Below are 18,036 nucleotides of genomic sequence, written 5' to 3'. Positions count from 1 at the left end.
ATAAGTGTTCATTCAGTATTGTTGTAATTGCCATTATTACAAATACATTTAAAAAATCGTCTGATTAATCGGTATCGGGGTTTTTGTCCTCCAATAATCGGTATCGGCGTTGAAAAATCATAATCGGTCGATCTCTATCTTAAATACTAGTCAAACGGAATGCATGCTCTTCAACCGATCGCTACCCACACCCCCCCGCCCGACTAGCATCACTACTCTGGACGGTTCTGACTTAGAATATGTGAACAACTATAAATACCTAGGTGTCTGGCTAGACTGTAAACTCTCCTTCCAGACGCACATTAAGCATCTTCAATCCAAAGTTAAATCTAGAATCGGCTTCCTATTTTGCAACAAAGCCTCCTTCACTCATGCTGCCAAACCTACCCTCTTAAAACTGACCATCCTACTGATCCTTGACTTCGGCGATGTCATTTACAAAATAGCCTCCAACACTCTAATCAAATTAAATCAAATGTATTTATTTTGCCCTTCGTACAGCAGCTGATATCTCAAAGTGCTGGACAGAAACCCAGCCTAAAACCCCAAACAGCAAGCAATGCAGGTGTAGAAGCACGGTGGCTAGGAAAAACTCCCTAGAAAGGACAAAACCTACGAAGAAACCTAGAGAGGAACCAGGCTATGAGGGGTGGCCAGTCCTCTTCTGGCTGTGCCGGGTGGAGATTATAACAGAACATGGCCAGGATGTTCAAATGTTCATAAATGACCAGCATGGTCAAATAATAATAATCACAGTAGTTGTCGAGGGTGCAGCAAGTCAGCACCTCAGGAGTAAATACTCAACTCAGCAAATTGAATGCAGTCTATCGCAGTGCCATCCGTTTTGTCACCAAAGCCCCATATACCACCCACCACTGCGACCTGTATGCTTTCGTTGGCTGGTCCTCGCTACATATTCGTCGCCAAACCCACTGGCTCCAGGTCATCTATAAGTCTTTGCTAGGTAAAGCTCTGCCTTATCACAGCTCACTGGTCACCATAGCAACTCCCACTCGAAGCACGCACTCCAGAAGGTGTATTTCAGTGGTCATCCCCAAAGCCATCACCTCATTTGGCCGCCTTTCCTTCCAGTTCTCTGCTGCCAATGACTGGAACGAATTGCAAAAATCACTGAAGTTGGAGACTTATATCTCCCTCACTAACTTTAAGCGTCAGCTGTCAGAGCAGCTTACCGATCGCTGCAGCTGTACACAACCCATCTGTAACACAACCCATCCAACCAACTACCTACCTCATCCCCATATTTGTTTTTCTGCTCTATTGCACACCAGTATTTTTACTTGCACATCCTCATCTGCACATATATCACTCCAGTGTAAATTGCTCAATTGTAATTACTTTGCCACTATTGGCCAATTTATTGCCTTACCTCTTTACTTCATTTGCACACACTGTATACAGATTTTTCTATTGTGTTATTAACTGTACGTTTGTCTATCCCATGTGTAACTCTGTGTTGTTGTTTTTGTCGCACTGCTTTGCTTTATCTTGGCCAGGTTGCAGTTGTAAATGAGAACTTGTTCTCAACTGGCCTACCTGGTTAAATAAAGGTGAAATACATTATTTTTATTTTTTTAAATGTCAGCTTTGGAAGGCAGGATCACCCAGTACCTTTTACGTGTTCATAGCCTCAGGGTTAGCTACTATAGCCTTATGTGTGTTGACCCTGTCCTTTAGCTTGGCACGTAACTCTGTTAATCCAGGGTTTTTGGTTGGGAAAGCAGCACACTTTCACTATGGGGACAACATCGCTGATGCACTTCCTTATGAAGCAGTCACTCTGAAACTGTTTAACCTATACACTCACAGAGCAGAGACAGAGGAAGGGAAAGAGACAGAAAAGAGAGAGAGGAACATTCAGACAGGAAGGTGTTTTAAGGCCATGGTGGTTTGCACGTGGACAGTTCTACAGCTTAGAGTGTGAGGCCTATCTGGGTGTGTGTGAAGTATCAATGTGCAGGGGCCAACTGGGAAACAAAAGAGAGCCGAGGAGTACCATCTACCCTCCACCTGTCCCCCTACATACCCACACTAACCATTAGCCTATATCTCAAACCCTGAGGCTCAAATCCCCGTACCTACAGACACACACACCGACAAGGTAAACAACACACACGCATACACAATTAATGGCAAAATGTATCCACAAACCATAACTCATCCGAACTCGTAACCAATAGCACTTGAGGACACGATCCTAGCATCCAGCGGTGAAGTGGCTCATTCCCATTACCAGACTCTCTCGTACTCTGAAATACATTCACTAACAGCTATTGTAGCGCTGCTAGCTCTGGAGTGCTGCTCCCATGCTGTGTGAATGTAACCATGCCCCCAGGGCAAGCGCCAAACACTAAGGTAAATCCCATTAACATCCAGCCAGCTTGTTTTTAAACCACTAAATAAAACAGCCAACATTTTACATCTTGCATATAATAAACTTTCATAGCAGAGAGAGAGAGGGAGGGGGGGGGGGGGGGGGGGGGGGGGATAGGGAAGAAACAGCAGGCCGCTGGGGGTTTGAACACCGATAATATAGGCCAGTCTACATGGCTTTAAGTTCTTTATCTATCTATTATTCAGCGCTTCTTCATTTCAAAAGTGCTTTTACACAGCCTGTTTGTCACGGAAGAAACGTATAGGACCTTAGCTAACCCCAGCCTTAGATACAGAGAGGTCATGTAGCCTATACAAGCAGAACAGACACAAACATGAGCATGTAATCTTAGCGATATTGACACCGGTATAATGAATCGGAATGTTATTCGGTTACACTTCACATAAAATGTATCTTAAACTTCTCAAACTATTTAAATCTGCCTACTTTATGACAGTGGAAAGATTTTTAGTATAAACTGTAAGGCAAGGTGAATCAGAAACAGGGGAACGCAACATATAGTTGAGCCTACTGTCTATTTGGAAGGTCTCCTTGTCCCTTACAGGAAACTGGAGCTACATAGAACTACAAGGATGAAATTGGTCTCCTCTCACTTTCCCAGCCCTCACCATCCAATCATGTGCGATGTGGTGTAACGCTACACCCCATACCTCCATTATCGCCGGCTATTGGAGTCTCATAGAATGTATCCGATCCCAGCCCAGAGGAGCAACACCTTGGAAACTCACCTCCGCCTCTCCCCTATCTCTATCTCTCCCCAGCCCGCCTGAGCCCCCCCCCCCTCCTAACTTTCCAACGAGCGTAAATTCCTCCAGAGGCTCCGTGGATGGCCTGTGACATGTGTTCCTGGCGGCGGAGTGATGACGAGATGTGGGCACAACGGCTGGGTTCGGTTTCAAAGCTATTCTGTTTCTGGAACTTCACATCACTTCACTCCAGCCACATTCACTTCCACTCCCAGTCTCCCACACCCCAAATCAGCCCCAGCCTGAGAGGACATCATACTGGGTCATCAACACCTCATCAGGGTGCTTGTCTCCTAGCTATATGAGAAAGCGAAGTACGGAACCTTCTGACCACAAATCAAATGTTTTACCACTAAACCTAGGCCTAACATTGTCACTAGTTCCTAACACACCAGCCGTCCTGGGAATGAAGCTACTACTTTAACCCTTGATTAAGAATATATTATTCATGTACTGTGCTCAGGAATTCTGACAATATAGTCAATTGCATCCTTCTGAGCATGAGTCATGACCATGACCATGGGCTTACCTCATCTCATCTATCTTCCATTCTCCTGAGTGAGTGTCATCCCCACAGTAACTACTAACTAGGCCTATATGATGTGTGTATGAGTCACTGTACAGGATAATTCAGCGGGGGAATTATGACAGTGGAAAATCATTTCCCTGGGCCTGGGCTGCTGAGGGAATGAGAGGAGGCCGTGGCTAATCGTTCAGTAATCTGATCCACCGCCACCACCGCATACTGCATACTGGAGCGTTCAGACACAAACATAGGCAGCCATACACACAGTCACACACACACATAGCCACATACACAGTCACACACACACGGCCACGCACACACATACACACGCACACAGACACCCCCCCGTGACTGCCAACAATCTGTCTTGCCATAGATATTCAAGCTGATTTAAGTCAAAACTGTAACTAGGCCACTCAGGAACATTCAATGTCGTCTTGGTAAGCAACTCCAGCGTAGATGTGGCCTTGTGTTTTAGGTTATTGTCCTGCTGAAAGGTGAATTCTTCTCCCAGTGTGTTGGAGAGACTCAACCAGGTTTTCCTCTAGGATTTTGCCATTTATTTTTATCCTAAAAAACTCCCTTGTCCTTGCCGATGACAAGCATACCCATAACACGATACAGCCACCACCATACTTGAAAATATGAAGAGTGGTACTCAGTAATGTGTTGTGTTTGCCCCAAATATAATAATTTTTATTCAGAACAGAAAGTAAATTTCTTTGCCACATTTTTCACAGTATTACTTAAGTGCCTTGTTGCAAACAGGATTCATGTTTTGGAATATGCTTTATTCTGTACAGGCTTCCTTCTTTTGACTCTGTCATTTAGGTTAGTATTGTGGAGTAACTACAATGTTGTTGATCTATCCTCAGTTCTCATATCACAACCATTAAAAAATCTAAACTGTTTTAAAATCACCATTGACTTCAAGGTGAAATCCATGAGCAGTTTCCTTCCTCTCCGGCAACTGAGTTAGAAAGGATGCCTGTATCTTTGACTGGGTGTATTGATACACCTTCCAAAGCCTAATTAATGACTTCACCATGCTCAAAAGGGATATTCAGCATCTGTTTTTTGTTGTTTTTACACATCTAACCTCCTTGGTGTTTATGCTTGAATCTGTGCTTGAAAGTCACTACTCAATTGAGGGACCTTACAGATAATTGTATGTGTGGGGTAGTTATTAAAAAAACATATTAACCACTATTATTGAACACTGAATGAGTACGTGCAACTTATTAAATCGATTTGTTAAGCACATTTTTACTCCTGAACTTATTTAGGCTTGCCATAACAAAGGAGATGAATACTTATTTACATATTTATAATTTCAAGACGTTTCTACAAACAAAATTCCCAAATAACCTGTGTGGGTTAGTGACACAAAATCTCAATTTAATACATTTTTATATTTATACCTTTGCTTATTCGATCTGGTTACTAACATCGGCCAACAGCACAGCACCAAATTCTTGTTTCAACAACATCTAATCTGTGCTTCAGAACCAAAGAATTGTACCGCTTGACTGTTGGGCAATAATCAGCATTGGGAAAGGGGGATACCTAGTCAGTTGTACAACTGAATGCATTCAACTGAAATGTGTCTTCTGCATTTAACCCAACCTCTAGGAATCAGAGAGGTGACGGGGGCTGCCATAATCAACATCCACGCCTTTGGCACACAAGGAACAGTGGGTTAACTGCCTTGCTCAGGGGCAGAACAACAGATTTTTACCTTTACCAGATTTTTACCCAGCTCGGGGATTCGATCCAGCAACCTTTCGGTTAATGACCCAACACTCTAATTGGCATGCAAAAGCGGGCGCACATAACCAGACTTAATTGTGACCAAAAAGCGCTTGTTTAATTTTCTCCGGGTTTGCCTGCCAAAAACTGAGAAGCCTACCTACATTAATATTATCCTTTTAAATACAGTTTAGCAATCTACTATGGACACATCTTTTCCAGAATAATAGGCTACCTGGTGATTTCATTGATCATTTTCCTATTTCACCTAGGCCTAGTTTGGGTGGGTTAAAATGATATACCTCAGTGGTGGTACTGGCTCAACCTGGTTGAGTCTCTCCAACACACTGGGAGAAGAATTCACCTTTCAGCAGGACAATAACCTAAAGAAAGCGCTAACATCACACTACCTTCAATACTTGTGTACAATGTGACATGATATCCATAGTTTATTTTGACTGCTAACATGAATGACTTTCAGTGCAAAATCTGTATCTTGCATTTTGAAAATGCATTGTGCTTTATGGCTGTAATGACAGGCTACATTGGCACAGCCATCGTGCAGGCGTTAGCCCTGTGCAAGGGTCGCAAGCTTTGAATCACTCCTTTTTAGGGGTCACAGGTCAAAAAGTTTGAAAACAATTGAGCTCGCGAACAGATTTCTGATTTGCTGTAGGCCTACAGCTACACTCTTACGTTAAAGCAATCTATGATTATCATGAAGCTCGCGTGTGTCCCAATCTTCATATTACTTTCGCTTTGACCTTCAAACAAACAACATGCGCGATGAAACAATGCAATAGCCGCTCTAAATGCAATGTGATTAGAGTATATTCAGTAGCCTATTATCCCTGGTATAGCCCTCTAATCTGCATCCGATGCATTCAGAAATGAGCTGCTACTCAAGAAAATATTTCAGGGACATCAAATTATGATGCTGCATGAGGTTCCGGACTGTTGACCGTCTCTGGAGGTTCCCGGACCGTTGACTGTCGCTGGAGGTTCCGGACTGTTGACCGCAGTTGGAGGTTCCGGACTGTGAAACGTCGCCGGAAGCTCTGGACTGTGAACCGTGGCCAGAAGCTCTGGACTGTGAACCGTCGCCGGAAGCTCTGGGCTGTGAACCGTGGCCAGAAGCTCTGGACTGTGAACCGTGGCCAGAAGCTCTGGACTGTGAACCGTGGCCAGAAGCTCTGGACTGTGAACCGTGGCCAGAAGCTCTGGACTGTGAACCGTCGCCGGAAGCTCTGGACTGTGAACCGTGGCCAGAAGCTCTGGACTGTGAACCGTGGCCAGAAGCTCTGGACTGTGAACCGTGGCCGGAAGCTCTGGACTGTGAACCGTGGCCAGAAGCTCTGGACTGCGAACCGTGGCCGGAAGCTCTGGACTGTGAACCGTGGCCAGAAGCTCTGGACTGTGAACCGTCGCCGGAAGCTCTGGACTGTGAACCGTGGCCAGAAGCTCTGGACTGTGAACCGTGGCCAGAAGCTCTGGACTGTGAACCGTCGCCGGAAGCTCTGGACTGTGAACCGTGGCCAGAAGCTCTGGACTGTGAACCGTCGCCGGAAGCTCTGGACTGTGAACCGTCGCCGGAAGCTCTGGACTGTGAACCGTGGCCAGAAGCTCTGGACTGTGAACCGTGGCCAGAAGCTCTGGACTGTGAACCGTGGCCGGAAGCTCTGGACTGTGAACCGTGGCCAGAAGCTCTGGACTGTGAACCGTCGCCGGAAGCTCTGGACTGTGAACCGTGGCCAGAAGCTCTGGACTGTGAACCGTGGCCAGAAGCTCTGGACTGTGAACCGTGGCCGGAAGCTCTGGACTGTGAACCGTGGCCGGAAGCTCTGGACTGTGAACCGTCGCCGGAAGCTCTGGACTGTGAACCGTCGCCGGAGGCTCTGGACTGTGAACCGTCACCGGAGGCTCTGGACTGTGAATCGTCGCCGGAGGCCTAGTGCGTGGAGCCGGCACAGGTGGTACCGGACTGGTGACACACACTTCAGGGCGAGTGCGGGGAGCTGGCACAGGACGTACCGGACTGGGGAGGCGCACTGGAGATCTTGTGTGCGGAGCCGGCACAGATGGCACCAGACTGATGACCCGCTCTTCAGCTCATCTGCGCTGCAGCCTACTCCTTGCTAACCCCTCTCTCCGGTATCCTTCCTCACATTGTTCCATCGACACCCAGGTGGGCTCTGGCACTCTCCTCAGCTCGACCGGCCACCCCTCGTGCCCTCCCCCCAAACAAATCTTGGGGTTTCTTGGTCCCTGGCGTTGTCGCTGTCCCTCCATGCTCCTTGGCGACTCCTCCCAAGGAAGGGTCTCGTGTCCTCCCATGATTTCCTCCCATGTCCAAAACACATTCTCCTCCATGGCACGCTGCTTGGTCCTTGCGTGGTGGGATGTTGTTTGTGTTTAGTTGCCTGTGTGCACGTCATGACTTCACGTTTCGTTGTTTCATTATTGCTTTGTTTGTTTCACGGAGATTAAAAATATGTGGAACTATACTCCCGCTGCACCTTGGTCCGCTCATTACGACGATCGTGACAAAACGGACTGAACTAAGGGGGTAAACGCACCAGAGTTCAGAAAAACACTTCAATCCAATTTGGTGTCAAAGCCCCCTTGTTTGCATATATCCCAGGGTGCCTTTTCCGTGAATTTTAAAGTTACCAGTACCACCCGTGACTGTGTTTGCTAGGGACAGAGACATGTTGTTGCATTCATTCATTTTCAGTCTTGTGGCCTTCACCAAGTGAGATCCTAAGTGAATTGATTGTCGTTCAAATTAAATTCTTTAAGACGATACATATATTTTATAAAGCCTTCTACTTTTACCCTAATTACTAGCAGCGTGCATGCCCCGCCCACCCAAGGACTGTCTTTTTCAGCCGTCTATTTCCTGTGTTTGAAAGGTGCAAAATCCACTTGTCACTTATAAATCTCTCTGGATTGATTGCTTTCATTTTACTCCTGCGACTCTTTCCTACTCTTGCTTGTGCCTGTCGTTTTTCCCCCGTCAACGTTACGACTGTGGAAATGTTTGTAATGACCAGTCAAACACACCCCGGTAACAGTTGAAATGTGTTCAAAATACATTGTCTTTCCGTTGAACCTATAAGAAAGCTAAAGCTTCGTCTGGGATTTAACGCACTTTATCAACACTTGCATCACAAGAAAGAGAAGAAAGGGAACTTTATTTTTGATGGGTGTTCATTTTGTGGAATTTAAAAAAGTTATAAAAAGTTATAATTTAATAGAGTTGAAATGTTTACATGCGCGTTTAGATGAACACTCGGATTATAGTGATATTATGTCTGATCTCACAAACAATGTAAAGTATGTTTATATTAGGTGTAATCTCGAGCCAGCATGTTGATTTTTAATCTGAGGTTATCCTGCTTTTGATACACATTGAATTATGCAAGAGAATGTGACAACAGTAATTCAAATAACATGTATTGGTCACATACCCATATTTAGCAGATGTTATTGCGGGTGTAGCGAAATGCTTAATTAATGAGGGAGTCGAGACGGTGCAGGTGAGTGCAGGTAGGGTAGACAGAGCATGTTTTTGCAGTGGTTGCAGCCTTGTCCCACCCCTTTATGTAAATGTATTAATATATGAAAATACAACCAGTGTGTTTATGCAAATTAGGCACATCATTTTCTTTATTTGAACACAAAATATTATTTTAGAAACCTGATACAATAAGAACATGTATATGTGTGTGCATTCTAAGAAAACATGTTTTACATTTGACAATAGATTGAATCCCTGAACTCCATGTCTGTGCCTGTGAAATGTTTTATGTGCTATAATTCAGTCAATTTCTGATGAAATATAAAAATTCTAAAAGTTGAGTATTTTCATCAATTGTTCAACTGTTGCATTTCTTAAAATAGTTTTTTAAAAATTAACAATTTCGATTAACATTGCTACTAATACAATTGCCTGAAACTCAATAGTTTACAGGCCACATCAGGCTTGCAAGTCACATACAGTATGTGCTGGCTTGCAAAGTGATGTGTAATTCCTATTGGAATCCAGCCAGAGTGGGGATATCCAACTTTTATTCATCCGCAACCTGCATTCAGAATGACTGCCAGGGTTAGGAAGACTAAGATATGAGGCTTCCTAAACAATTTAAACTGGAACAACCATTTCAGTAGCATGTGCAATAAGTCCAAGTAGCAGATTGGAATAGTTTAGAAAAGGTTGTTATTTATATTTGAGTAGCATAAGATGAATTAATCAATCAATGTACGTACATGGAAAAACACAGATATTGAAACAAACAATTCTAGACCTGCAATAGAGCATGCTGGGAAATATGATAACGATGGGCGTGGTTTTGTTTCAACTCTTGATATTAACACCAACACTGGGGTTCTGTTAAACCACTGAGTGTTCATTTAACTCTTGAATCAACACTAGAAGTATTACACACAAAGCAACAAGTTAACACTGGCCAATTTGCTGTGTGCTATGAAAGGGACACATCTGCAGGCTTCCATACATTTCAAGAGTCTTTTAGAATTCTGAAGAACCGTAGATGTCAAGAACCCCACACTTAACTCAAAGGTTGTTTATCGGGTAAGAGTTCTCCTAAGAACCTTCGTAATGTTGGCAATGATGCCCTTTATCTACTACCCCAGAGTCAGATGAACTCATTTGTATGTCTCTGCATGCAGTTTGCAGGAAGTTGCTAACTAGCACTAGTGCAATCGCTAACTAGTGTTAGCGCTCATGCTATTCATACTGGACACAGAGGCATAGAAATGGTATCCATGAGATCATCTGACTCTGGGGTAGTAGATAAAGGGAATCATTGCCAGCATTACGAAGTATCCCTGCAGATGTGTCCCTTTCATATTACACAGCAAATTGGCCAGTGTTTACGTGTAGATTTTTTTCTGAGTAATATTTCTAGTGTTGATTCAAGAGTTAAATGAACACTCAAAGTATCCATTTAAAACCTTGATTTTTTTCAGTGTAGTATCAGGTGCAGTGCAAGCGTCAAATTCTTGAGAGAGAGAGGATTGCCATCAATAAATATGCTGCTTAAATGTTTTGGGGTGATCAAGAATATTAATAGTTTACTTTGCATGCCCACCAGCAATGGGGCAAGCAACAAATATTAGCATAGACCTACTGGTCTTTTGCTATGTCAACATTTCTTGAAATTGATAGTTTACTTATCAAGCTTGCATTTGGAATTTGTTGTTAAAATGTATTATTACATAATCAAAAAGTGTTGATGAAAAAGACTGAAAAAGACTGTCTGGTACCCTCAATAAATATACAAAGATTTGTAGCTGAACAAGACATTGCGCATAAAGATTTTTTTTTTACTTGATTTGAACTTGTGACTTGACTTGCTCTTAGAATGCACGACTTGGACTTGACTCGACCCGTTCTACTTTGGACTCGACTTGAGACTCTGACCTTGTGACTTGAGACTTACTAGTGACTCGAATAAGTGACTTGGTCCCACCTCTGCCTTTTTTTATTCAAACAACTCTCAAGGTTTTCCTCTAGGTTTTACTGATATGATCTGGTGAATCACTAATACTGGGCTGTGCTGTAGTTGTACTGTCCAAATGTGTTTACTTCTACAACACTCTCCCAGTCAGTACCGAATGCCACTCCGTTGATCTTTTCCAAGAAATCCAATTTCAACATATAATCTGAATAAATATCCTATATAAACATCTAATGAATCGATCCCTTACAATCAATTGGCCAAAGAGCATACAGCGGACAAACTAATGGAGAGGGAGAAGTCAAAGGATGAAGTACTATGGAACAGCCACTGCATGTCTATGGGTGCCGCCAGCAGTCTTGTGCTGGGGAAGAAGGATAGGGTCAGTGGACCTAATGTATTGGAAGTTTTCCTGGTTCCCCTCTTATTCTATAGACTGGGTTCTGGGTTGGCCCCTCACACACACTGAGCACTAGTGATGGGCGTTCCGTCTCTTTTCAGTGAGCCGGCTCGTTCGGCTCAGCTCACCAAAAAGTGACGGCTCTTTTGGCTCCCAAACGGCTATTTAAAAAATATATATGTTTTGTATTTTTTCAAGTCGAACCGTTTGAGATAGTTTGACTATGATTGGTGTTAAAACAATTCTAATTAAATTATTGAATGAAAATCATACTCTACCTTTACCACAATGTATTTAAAAATGCATTGGTTTGTTATGAAAAATAATGCTATTAAACATTTGAATTTAACAAAGTGCATATAAGTCTAACCATTCAAAACTAATACAATCTGAACAGCATAATAGAATATTGCACCAAATCAAATAAAAATAAATAACAATTTGCAAAACTGCAGCATCCCACAAATTGAAATAAATGTAAAAAAGAAGGATGCTATTACACATGTGCATTTAAAGTATAACTTTTTTAATGTATGTAAACAAAGTGCAAATAAATGTAACAATTCAAAACGAATACAATCTGAACAACATAATAATAGAAAATCACACCATATCAAAGAAAAATAAATACAAATGTGCAAAACTGCGGCATCTCACTTAAAACATGAAACTGGTCCCTCTTTTCTCTCTCTTCTTTATTGCCATGTTATAACCAGCAGCACACAGCAATGCTGACCATATTTTGCTTTTATGAGAGATTTGCATTCAGAAATGCAAGCTGCCTGACTTGAGGGGCTGATGCGGTTTCTTCTCTCAGTAATTATTTGTCCCGTTTCGGACCCTCTCAGATGGGAACGGATGTGGCCACTATGCAGTCTTCCTGTCATGACTTTAGTAAGCCGTGGGTAGACAGAGGCCTTGTTCTTCTACCAGCTCAGAGGATCTGCAGATCTTTGGAAGAGGGGCTCCTCCAAATAAGATCAGACATCCATTATGACATCTACTGAGGGGTTCCTTCGTGCTGCATCCCCAGTTGCTCTCTCGTCAAACAGCATCCAAACAGCAGACGTTTGTGTCACTACTGCTGGTGCTTCTGCTCCATCTGATCCCTCTTCTTCCTGTTGCCCTGGTGCCTGAGCCAGCTGACTGCTGGGGCTGTCCCTCCCTGCTGCTGAGGTTATTCTTTGAAGAGCCTAATCAATCTCTCTGGCATCACTGAAGGATAACTTCTTAAACCTGGGGTCAAGTGCAGCGGTTTCTGATAGTACGTGATTATATTCCATTCTGTTGAACTGTCTGTCCATTGATGAACATAGGGTGTCCATCAACTCTGTCACATGTGGTCACATTTGCTTCTCTCTGGAGGCTAGCTGTGATTCGCTGCAGGCCCTTACACAGGAGTATCATTTTTGAGGCTGCCACATAGCTGAAAAGAGAGAACAGTAACTTATTAGTTCAGGTTCATGTTTTGTCTACTGCTACTACATTCGCATCTACTGCTCATACACATATATAATACTGGATTAAATAATGATGTAGTAATAACTGCTTACTGTACCTCTCTCCACTAATCTCCACAGTGACCTGCTCAAAGGGTTCCAGGACTCTGCACACCTCCACCACCTCCCATTCCTCTTGGGTCAGAGCATCAACAGGTGCATTGACAATGGCCAGGGTAGAGATGATGGCATCCTTAGACTCAAGAAACCGATTCAACATATAAAATGTTGAATTCCACCTGGTAGTGGAGTCTTGTTTAGGCCTCAGCTCAGGCAGCCCCATCTGACGTTGTGTAGACTTTAGTTGTTCAGCATCTACTGTGCTCCTGTGGCAGTATTCCACAGCTGCTTTCACTTTGTCCACAGTGGACTTCATCACCTTCAGAACATCTCTTACAATCAGGTTGATTGTGTGGGCAAGACATGGATGATGGGTTTATTTAAACATTTTCATGGCTTTGGTTATGTTAGCTGCATTGTCGCTAACACAACAGACCACTTTTCCATCTACTTGACATTCTCTGACCACTCTCGACAGTTCTTCTGACAAGTTCTCTGAGGTGTGTCTGTCGCTGAACTCAAAGTAGTCCAGAAGACAGCTAGACATCGAAAGATCTTCAATGAAGTGACATGTAACCAACATGTAAGAAGTGGTTGCCCTTGATGTCCAGCAGTCAGTGGTAAGGCAAACTGCAGTAGCTTTTTGGACTCTTTCCCACACTGAAGCCTGTGTGCTCTTGTACAGTTGTGGAATAAGTGATTTTAAAAGGGTTTTCCTGCTTGGAATTGTGTACATTGGATTTAGACTATTGCTATAATTTCTAAAACCTCTGTCCTCCACGATCGAAAAAGGCTGGAAATTGGTGACAATCATTTTAGCCAATGCAATATCAATTTGGCCTTGTTTTTCTACAGACATAGACTTTGGCATAAAGTGGTCCATAGAAGCCTGCGTTGCTGTGGGTCGCGGAGGTGGCCTACTTGACTGAGTGGATACATCTCCGCGTGTGGAGGTGCTGGCTCCACCACTATCACTAGCAGGCCCGCTAGTTTCTCGAAGCTCCGCTACAGCTAGCTTCACAGTTGGGTGCATAGTTTGCATATGCCTGTGTAGGTTGTGCGTAGAACCAGCTTTATATGAGATTTTGTTTTGGCAAATTCAACACTGTGCTCTAACATAGTCTACATTATTAAAATGCATCCAAATGCTACTGTGCTTCTGACTAATTTTCCAGCTGTTGTTTTCACAGTTGTCCTTCCTCTCTCCTCGGCTGCTAAGTGAGTGACTGTGAGTGAGTTGGCTCGGCCCTCCCTCACGCATCTTTGGTTCATTGGTTGACACTGCGTGTCTGATTGACAGGAACAACAGGTGAGGCTGTTAGTCTGAGCAGACAGTCTGAACGAATGTGTGAGCTTGAGCATTTAGGCCTATATTACTTTATTTATTTTTTGTTCTTTGAATTAGTTAATTATATCCATTTAAATATTTTGATTATTCATATCTTAATTTGTAAAATATTTTTATAAATAGATTTGGATCTCCTGATATGCAAGCCGGCTCCCAACATTCAGCTACAAGAGCCGGCTCTTAGAGCAGACTCATTCGCGAACGACCCATCACTACTGAGCATGGCTTTGAGGGGCACTGACATGGAAAAATACAAGAACTGGTATGTTGTGGGGCTACTGTGGTTCCCATCAGCCTAAACTTTCCATGAATAGCATTACATTCTCGTCTACACAGCAGCATGTTTATAACATGCTTATAACAGCCTTGCATATCCTTTATAACAGCACATTAGGATGAAGTTCTGCTGAGATTTGATCACATAGCAGCAGCAAACGTAAAAAATCCACTGGCACTTCTCTATGTGGAAACTGTCTGAATTTGCCTCAATAGGAAAACGTGTGTATAAAAACATGTCTAAACGTAGGATATACATCTTTGTACTGCTTAGTCATGTGCATGTATATCATCACTATAATGATGTTATGTAGCCTACAGTTTCTCAAAAACTATGAAGGGTGGATACTGAAGTTGGCTACTTTGAAGGAAGGCTCTACTCGACAAACGATGTAGCAGCCTAATCACTACTGCCTTCCCTCCACATCAGTCAGTCCTAGCGGGACATAGCCTACATAACCAACTTTCCACTGTCACGTGAAACGTTATTGAATTAAAAATGAATTGTTGGGTGCAGTCAGAAAAAAATGTGGTCCAAAGTGCTCCATCTTTAGGTAGAAAAATAAGGAAATATATGTACACTTTTTCTCGCATAATTCCAATCAGCAACATTGCAAAAGATGAAGACAACCGCAGGTTGTTTTCCCACTTCGACAGTGTTTTCAGATTCTGTCTGTACACTCATTCAGAATGGTAAGTAGACTTACTGAACAGTTACAATCAATCCTAACGATACTCACAGGCCACAAAGTTACAATGATAAGTTAATATCTTGCTCGTGCGAAGTTGTATCACGGGGCTTCACTTGCTTGATGTATATATTAAAACACCCGGACACAATTCCAGGCGGAAAACTTAGACTAGAATTCATACAAATGGCCTTCATTGGTACCACTATTGAATAGCCAAAAACTGCTGTGAGATTCAACTCTGTAATTACCCGGGCTTCGTTTTCAATTCATGGGAAATTCAGGCCAAAACTGTGGCTGCATTTTCAGTCTGCGCCAAGGCGAGTGGATGATAGCAAGCCAGTCGAGGCTAGTAGTTGAACGATTAAGCCGCGATCAGCTCGCCTTGACCAAAACATTTGCACCAGAAAACGATGTACTTTGTCACACTCACCTTCTCAATCGGCATCTGGTAGAATTAATACTTGGATTCAACCAAAGCAAACACGACGCCTCATCTCGCTTTCCCTGTAACCGGGCTCCGTTCTCCCGTTTTTGCAGACTTGTCTGATGAGAGAAATGTCAGAATGTCCCTCTTTCTGCAGAGCTATACAACACTGCCCCACAATGGTCGACAGGGGGCACCAGCACGGCATCAATTGTCCCTAATCAGGTTACAGCGTTATCTCATTAAATAAATAGTTAAATTACATATTTAGCTCATCTTCTGGACAATCTGTCCAGTAGTCCACACAATATTTAATTTGTTTATTTAGTGATACGGATGAAAAGGAGTTCAGAAATAGTTTCTACCTGTTCATTCATTTATACATTGGTTGAAAATGTGTGATATACTGTAAATTCATTCAAGTACTGCTTGCCAAGTAAGTACTGAGATTATGTCTGCATTGAAATAGTAATCACACAATTCAAACCATTGTCACCCCACTACTTTCAAGAGGCTCTCCAGACCATTGAAGACCCCAACCGAAGAGGCATTCGTGCAAACATTATTCAATATTCATCATGGCAGACCTATGATTAACATGTAATCTGTAATAATAAGTATAAGTAGTCTGCTATTTTTAACATGTTTTATGTGGATGTTTTATGTGGATCTCTGTCAAGGTTGCTGACAACACTTTATTTTTATTTTTTATTTTATTTCACCTTTATTTAACCAGGTAGGCTAGTTGAGAACAAGTTCTCATTTGCAACTGCGACCTGGCCAAGATAAAGCATAGCAGTGTGAGCATACAACAAAGAGTTACACATGGAGTAAACAATTAACAAGTCAATAACACAGTAGAAAACAAAGGGGGGGTCTATATACAATGTGTGCAAAAGGCATGAGGAGGGAGGCAAATAATTACAATTTTGCAGATTAACACTGGAGTGATAAATGATCAGATGGTCATGTACAGGTAGAGCTATTGGTGTGCAGAAGAGCAGAAAAGTAAATAAATAAAAACAGTATGGGGATGAGGTAGGTGAAAAGGGTGGGCTATTTACCAATAGACTATGTACAGCTGCAGCGATCGGTTAGCTGCTCAGATAGCTGATGTTTGAAGTTGGTGAGGGAGATAAAAGTCTCCAACTTCAGCGATTTTTGCAATTCGTTCCAGTCACAGGCAGCAGAGTACTGGAACGAAAGGCGGCCAAATGAGGTGTTGGCTTTAGGGATGATCAGTGAGATACACCTGCTGGAGCGCGGGCTACGGATGGGTGTTGCCATCGTGACCAGTGAGCTGAGATAAGGCGGAGCTTTACCTAGCATAGACTTGTAGATGACCTGGAGCCAGTGGGTCTGGCGACGAATATGTAGCGAGGGCCAGCCGACTAGAGCATACAAGTCGCAGTGGTGGGTGGTATAAGGTGCTTTAGTGACAAAACGGATGGCACTGTGATAGACTGCATCCAGTTTGCTGAGTAGAGTGTTGGAAGCCATTTTGTAGATGACATCGCCGAAGTCGAGGATCGGTAGGATAGTCAGTTTTACTAGGGTAAGCTTGGCGGCTTGAGTGAAGGAGGCTTTGTTGCGGAATAGAAAGCCGACTCTTGATTTGATTTTCGATTGGAGATGTTTGATATGAGTCTGGAAGGAGAGTTTGCAGTCTAGCCAGACACCTAGGTACTTATAGACGTCCACATATTCTAGGTCGGAACCATCCAGGGTGGTGATGCTAGTCGGGCATGCAGGTGCAGGCAGCGACCGGTTGAAAAGCATGCATTTGGTTTTACTAGCGTTTAAGAGCAGTTGGAGGCCACGGAAGGAGTGTTGTATGGCATTGAAGCTTGTTTGGAGGTTAGATAGCACAGTGTCCAAAGACGGGCCGAAAGTATATAGAATGGTGTCGTCTGCGTAGAGGTGGATCAGGGAATCGCCCGCAGCAAGAGCAACATCATTGATATACACAGAGACAGACTAGACCAAAAAACAAACATACTGCTTGTATGCGAGATTTAATGAGGACCACTTCAATTGGAGATTTGAAGTTGAAGGTTAAGCAAATAAATAGCTGGAAACACTGTATGTTTCCATGGCTTCACCCTTCTTCTTTCTCTCTAAAACAGAGAGGGGCTAACAACAAGTGTCTGTCTGAACGCCGATGTCTCATTCCAAACCCTTCATCCCCCTGAACAAGCAAATCATGTAAAACTGATTCAGGATCAGTTTTCAGGGAAATAAAGTCACCACACATCTATGTCCTCTGACCTTGAGACACATGTGGCCTGTAATTTGATTTTGGAGGGGCTAAACCCGGGACGAAGCCGTCCTTCAAACAGATTTGCCTGTCTCACCCAGATCTTATGACAGGGGGCAAGGGGGGTAACACCACACAACTCATTTGGAGTCCAAGACAG

At 43.2% G+C, this 18,036-nt stretch overlaps 1 protein-coding gene across 4 annotated transcripts in view; it reads right to left on the bottom strand.

Moving 5' to 3' along the window:
* LOC109864645 (bifunctional heparan sulfate N-deacetylase/N-sulfotransferase 1-like) overlaps nucleotides 1–15,792 on the bottom strand; it is a 90,215-nt gene extending 74,423 nt beyond the window's left edge. For all 4 annotated transcript variants that reach the window (XM_020452500.2, XM_031797741.1, XM_020452501.2 and 1 more), the window contains exon 1: nucleotides 15,626–15,792. The gene's annotated coding sequence lies outside the window, so the exon portion shown is untranslated. The remainder of the gene's footprint in view (nucleotides 1–15,625) is intronic.
* Nucleotides 15,793–18,036: the final 2,244 nt, after the last annotated feature.

Source organism: Oncorhynchus kisutch, linkage group LG19 (genome assembly GCF_002021735.2).
Source record: "Oncorhynchus kisutch isolate 150728-3 linkage group LG19, Okis_V2, whole genome shotgun sequence".
NCBI lineage: Eukaryota > Metazoa > Chordata > Actinopteri > Salmoniformes > Salmonidae > Oncorhynchus > Oncorhynchus kisutch.
The sequence above is the reverse complement of the archived record's forward strand: the minus strand, read 5'-3'. Positions and strand labels throughout refer to the sequence as shown.